Source organism: Gracilinanus agilis, chromosome 3 (genome assembly GCF_016433145.1).
Source record: "Gracilinanus agilis isolate LMUSP501 chromosome 3, AgileGrace, whole genome shotgun sequence".
Classification (NCBI taxonomy): Eukaryota; Metazoa; Chordata; class Mammalia; order Didelphimorphia; family Didelphidae; genus Gracilinanus; species Gracilinanus agilis.
The window spans coordinates 29,262,276-29,269,187 of record NC_058132.1 but is presented as its reverse complement, the minus strand read 5'-3'; positions in this window follow the sequence as shown (position 1 = coordinate 29,269,187).

The following is a 6,912-nucleotide window of genomic DNA, read 5'->3' as shown; positions in this document are numbered from 1 at the left end:
CCCTGGAACAGGAAGAGTGCCCTTCCAAGAATGTCAGGCTCCTGTCAATATCTTTCAAGAAAGAGAAATATATTTAGGTTGAATGGCCAGGAGGCAGAGTACAGGACTAAGCTGCTTCCTTGAAGAGAAAAAGCTCAGGATTTTTATATCCTAAAGGAATAGGGTCTGTGTGACTTGGAAAAGGAAGATGGGGAAGGGGACAAACAAGAGGGAAATAGATGACATAGTAAGGGGCATAAGCACAGGAATGCATCATTCATGACATCCTGATCACAAAGGCCAGTGAGTTGCCTATCTTGAGGAACCTAGCAAAGTTGAGATGCAAACAGGAGGTATCCTTATCAGAAAACTGATGTGAACACATCTAAAACTCAAGGCAGAGAATCCTTTGTTCATTCAGCCACCTCTTTGGCTGCTCTAGCACTGCAGGGGTGAAATTCCTTGTGTAATCTTTGACCTGGGATTCCTGATTTGGGGTGTCTTAGGTGACCTTGTGCCCATCTCAGATTAAATAATCTTTTTGGAAAGGGAGAAGGGACAACAACCAGGTTTCTTGAGTTCACAGGCTCCTGGGAAAAACTCAATAGCCAGAGACTAGGGTTGCTGAGAAGGGCTTAGATCCAATTCATAGACAATTCAGTTATTATCTGTGGAGTTCCTGGAGTTCTTTTCTGGAAAGTCAGCTACGAAATTATTGGATTACTTGAAAATGACATCATTGCCTTCCTAGGACCAAAATGAAATCCCTGGAGGTATCTTTTGAGACTGGCACATAAGTTGGATTTAAGCAAGGCAGAGTTGCACGGTTATATGCCTCCCTCTCCTCTAGGGTCCTTAAAGACCAGTGGCAGGACAGAAGTCAAGACAACTGGCAGTGGCCCAAGATGCAGTGGATAATGTCAGTGTCTTCAATGTCTGACCAAGCTCTAACTACTCCATGGTTCCTGTTTCAGCTCTCTTCATGGCTCTTGGAATAAGTTGTTCTCATGCACCTGTCAAGATCTCTTTATCATCTCAGATAATCTGATAAGGACAGTTTAGTTGATAAGGAAGTAAAGGACAGGGAAGATCTTTTCCTCGGCTCATGCTTCCAGCTCTGGCTCCAGGATCATGGAGTTTATTATATATATTTCAAGACTTATTTCACACAAAAGAACCCCCCTGAAACTTCGCAGATGTGCAGAAGTTACAAATTATGTCACATCAAAACGCAAAACATTGGCTTCAGAATAGACCAAAGCCAAGGCTGAATTTTGACTGGTTCTTATCAGAAAGCCAAGTTGAGGAGTATCCCTTTCAGGGTCGAATTGTCCCTGCTAAGATTTTGGCCTTGGCTATACCAGGCAGCAGCATTCCTTGCTGTGTTAACAGTGTTAACCCTTTAAATTCAGGTTTGATAGGAACTTAAAGCTTTTCAATAAGGCCACAATACTTTTCAACAAGAAATCACAAGGATCACAAAAGGGGTCAAAAGAGGAGTCTCAGATTTTTATCTGTTCTCTTATTGGCTTCCCACATGCACCTATTCTGCCAGAAGTCTTCACATGCATGGCTGGGGTGAGACAATGCCCTAACTCAACAATAGGTTTTGAGCACTGTTGGTTACCCTCAACCTGGTTTAACCTACCTGCCAAGATGGTTCTGGAGTGGGATGCAGATAACCTAGAAGTTTCAGGGGACAAATGAAAGATTCCTTTAAACTATCTGGCCAGAGAAGACAATCCCAGACAAGACCACTGATAGAAGGATAAAGATGGCTGTTCCACCTGTCTGAGATCTGCTTATCTTTCTTTTTTTTAAACTCTTAGCTTCTGTCTTAGAATCAATAGTGGATATTGGTTCTAAGGCAGAAGAGTGGTAAGGGCTAGGCAATGGGGGTCAAGTGACTTGCCCAGGGTCACATAGCTAAGAAGTGTCTGAGGCCAGATTTGAACCCATGACCTCCTGTCTCTGGGCCTGACTCTCAATCCACTGAGCAACCCAGCTGCCCCCTGCATATCTCTTGATAAACAATTTCTTCAATCTCTAGCCCTTCTCCCCAGTCACCTGCCTTTGCCAAGCACAATGCCAACCTTAGGCTCCTTACCCAAAGTTACTCATCCTTGAGGTCACAGGGCCATGCTATGCCCTTCCCAAAGTCACTACCTCCAACCCTCTCCCCACAAAATCCCCTATAAGTCACATATCTCCTGCCCCTTGTTTGTCAAATACTCAATCCTCCCATAAAACCAATTTAAAAAAACCCTTTTTGTTTCTTTGGGCAGACTCCCACTGGGGATCTGCCTTCCAGCTATTGATCTCCCTAATAAATCATTTTAACTTTATTGAGGAGCTTGTAATTCTTTAGGTCTGGAAACCCTTGTGGATCAGGACAATTCTCCCCATAACAGTTGTACTGGGGTGTGGCAGCTGTATGTGCTACAGCTTCTTGGAGCCACAGGGGAGAGCTGGATGAAAGGTAGTAAATGCCTGAGGTCGGATTTGAACTTAAGTCCTCCGGACTCCAGGCACAGCACTCTAGCCACTGCACCTCCTAGCTATAGAGAGGATCTCCTCAGAAACACAAAAACAAATTCCAGTCTTTAGGCTCCTCGTAGATTTTCAGACTGGGAAGGATCCTCAGAAGCCATCTTGCTCAAACCATACTCCAAAAGGAATGCCCATCGCAACATCACTGACAGGTGGTCATCTAAGGAATTCAATCAATTAATCAATAAACAGTAAGTTCCTACTATATACTGTGAAAAAGATGGCTATATGGAGGGCACCAGGGATGTTACAATAAATCTAAATGGTTGTGGGTACACACACTGGGTTGTAGGAAAGACAGGACCAGGATGGAGAGACCAGAGGTCACAGCTAAGCTGCTCCTAACTGACAAAAATGGTTGCTGGCCAACTTTCTCCAGCTTACCTACCACTAGGCCAGAGTCTTAGAAACCAGCAAGCACTATGCTAAATATTAGGAATTGTTAAATGCAGTTATCAGAAGGGGCCAACATGACTCAACTGACCTCATAATTGGAGCAGGTCTTATGATATCTCTGGAAACTCACCACTCCTTTGATTTTCCTTTGATCTCATCAAATATTAGTTGCTGCTTTCCTTTGCTGCCCCCTCAGATCATTCTTCTCTGTTGAAATTTATTCAAACCTGCTCCCCCACTCTCAGAGTGGACACTCCTGCTCCCATATTCTCCAAATTGGGAGATTACAGGAACTAGAATTCCTCCACCTTAATTAAAGACTTTCATTGCTACTTTGGTGATCCTCTTTGTTTTCAGGTTGAGGGGATACAGAAAGAGGCAAAAGAGAGTCCCTATGGGGGCAGCTGGGTAGCTCAGTGGATTGAGAGCCAGGCCTAGAGATGGGAGGTCCTAGGTTCAAATCTGACCTCAGCCACTTCCCAGCTGTGTGACCCTGGGCAAGTCACTTGACCCCCATTGCCCACCCTTACCACTCTTCTGCCTTGGTGCCAATACACAGTATTGGCTCCAAGACGGAAGGTGAGGGTTTAAAAAAAAAAAGAGAGAGAGAGAGTCCCTACCCTCAAGGAGTTTACAATCGAAAAGGGAGACCATGTGCAAATAAAACATGCAAAGCAAGCTATGGAAAAGATAAATAGGAAATAAGAGAAGAAAGGCACTTGAATTAAGAGGGATTAGGGAAGATTTCCAGTAAAATGTGAGATTTTTATGGGGATTTAAAAGACCCTGGAAGATGAGTAGTGGGAGGAAAGAAAGAAGACCTTCCCAGGCCTAGGAGACAGCCAGAGAAAATATCCCTAGCTAAGAGATGGAGCGTCTTGTTCATTGAACAGATAAGCGCCCAGTGTCACTGGATCAAAGAGTACATGTTCAGGAGTAAGGAGTAAAAACCCTGGAAAGGTAGGAGGGGGCCAAATTATGAAGAATTTTGAATGCCAAACAGAAGATTTTGTATTTTATCCTGGAGGCAATAGGGAGCCACTGGAGTTTATTGAGGAGGGGTTGTGACATAGCAGGTGACGTATCAGACCTATGTGCTAGGAAAATCATTTTAATAACTGAGTGGAGGATAGATTAGAGTGGGGAAGAGACTGGAGGCAGGCAAATCCCTCCAGCACCAGAGTTGAGATAGTGTCAGCGAAAAGAAGGGGCATACTGGCAACGGTTAAAATCAACAGGCTTTGGGAATAACATGGATTAAGTGAAGGGAAAGATGACTAGTCCAGGATGATTCGCAAGTTGCCAGCCTGGTGGCCTGAGACAATAGAGTTGTCCTCTACAGTAAGAGGGGAAGTAGGAGGGGGAAGGAAAGTTGAGGGAAAGAAGTGATGAGTTCCACTTTAGACATATTGAATTTTAGATGTTTACTGGATGGTCACCTCGAGATGTCCAAAAAGGTAGCTGGAGACATGAGATTGGAAGTCAGCAGAGAGATTGGGGCAGGATGGGTTGATGTGAGAATCCTCAGGGGAGGAAGGAAGAAAGAGACAGAGGCAGAAACAGAGAGAGAGAAACAGAGCACATTGGAGTCACTTGAGCAGGTGAGAGGGTCTTGGTAAGGAGTGAGACCACTACACTGGGAGAAGGAGGGGGAGACATTGGCTGGAGGCATCCGAAGAAGAAGGGAGAAGAGGGAGCTCACCACAATTTTTTGAGGAGGGATGAAAAGATTTGGAAGAGCCAATGTGAAGAGTGGGAGAGTGATTTGACTTGGGAGGCATAGTAGGATTGTCCGCAGTGATGGATGCCCAGTTGAGGCCGTCTGCCATAAATCCCATTCTTCTACTGTTGGACAGCTCCTGACAGGCTCAGGGTCTACATTTTATCCATGGGGTAATGGGAAGCCAAGGAAGATCTTGAGCAAGGGTTTAATATAGCCACGTATGGTTAAGCTTTGAAGATTATTTTGAAAAGTTCATGGAGGATGGGTTGGAGAATGGAAAGACTGGAGGCAGTGAGACCAATTAGAAGGCCCTTTGACATAAATATATATATATACACACATACGTATCAGAAAAAGATATGAGAGAGGCAGTTAGGTGGCTCAGTGGATTAAGAGCCAGGCCTAGAGAAGGGAGGTCCTGGGTTCAAATCTGGCCTCAGATACTTCCCAGCTGTGTGACCCTGGGCAAGTCATTTGATTCTCATTGCCCACCCTTACCACTCTTCTACTTAGGAGCCAATACACAGAAGTTAAGGGTTTAAATGAAAAAAAAAGAAAAAAGAGAAAGAAAAAGAAAAAGAGATGAGAAGGGGATATAGAAACAAGAAGACATTTTGTTGCTATTTTGTCAAAGTATTAAAAATCAGTTGAACAAATTGCAAATAATTTGTAATTTTAGGTTTTCTGTTGGAGTATTCTAAAACCTAGTTTTCAAAGGTAGGGTTTGTGTTTGTTGGTAGTTACTAATGCTCAGAATAAATTAGTAAGGGCAACACAAATTTTTCCATGGTCTGAGCAATCTGACACTCCAGGGATGGCAACCACCCCAAGAACTTAAGGAACCTTCATGGCAGCCATACAGACTAGGCTCTGCTGTTCCCTTGGCCATCAGAACTCAGTGTCTTCCTCCAAAGCCAGTCCATTGGACATCCTCTTTACCCAGAATCACCAATAAATCAGTCAACAAACATGATGCAAACCAGTCGCCAAAGGAGTTACAACAGGGTAGGCTCCAATAACTGCTCCCACCATGAAGAGAGAGGGTCTCCACAAAGGCCAGAAGAACAATTGCCCCTCCCCTTTCTTGCAAATGCTTTAATCCTCCAAAAGCTGGACTGTTCTGGCAATTGTCCAAAGGAGATCTTAAGCCATCCGGCTATCACCCTCTCCAATTTTACAATCTTATTTTTTTCTAGAGCTTTCTTCACTTCAGCCCACTTTTGCTTTCCTGTCCCCACCTAGGTACGTTCTTGCTATGCCCACTGCCCTTGGGGCACCGCCTCATTCTGCATCATACACAGCAATCAGGAAGGGGTGGAAGCCATAACAGGATCTGGCCCAAGTCCTCCATGAGGGGCAGCCTTGAAGGCAGAGCTTGAGAGGACCACACAATTCACCTATTCATTCACTGGATGATCCCTTTCTGATTCTCCTCACTCACTCCACACTCACCTTCACAGAGGAAGCTCTGGAAAAACACAGAATCATAAAAAAAATTGTGGAAGGTGACAGAGAAAATAAACAGGACAGTCTTATTACTAATTTGGGAAAGATAATACTCACCTTTTAGGTAAATAACCCACATCCGAAAAACAAATTTTGTGACTTTGAGCATGATGATTTTGTACTTTGAGTTCTATTTTATGAATTTGAATGTTTATGTGTGTTTTTGTTAGCTAGGTTTATAATAAACACACACACACACACATATATATATGTATACACACACACACACACACACACACACACACACACACACTGAAATGCTTTGAGCCTGTATGCCATATCTTGTGAATAAAAGTGCAGCCAGTATAGGGAATTTATTCCCTTTTGGCCTCCCAGCATAACCCTACATCCCCAAGAGCTTTCATGGATCCCCTGGGTTTAATACCCTAAATATCTTTCCCTTCATTCAACCAAGACAAGTATAAGGGGTAGCCACACGGGGAAGTTCTTATGTGCATGTGTTTAGTCAAAAGATATTGAATTTGGAATTGGAAGTTGTTCATTCATTTTATTTGTGTCTAACTTCATGACCCAGTTGGAAGTTTTTTTGGCAAAGATATTGAAGTGGTTTGCCATTTCCTACTGCAGCTAATTTTACAGATGAGGCAACTGAGGCACATAAGATGAAGTGACTCGCCCAGGGTCACACAGTGAGTTATTCAAGAAGAAGAGTCTTTCCTTATCTGTAAAGTGGAGGGGTTGTATTCCATGATGTCTAAGTTTCCTCCAGTTCTAGAATTGTGATCCTTATTGCTTCT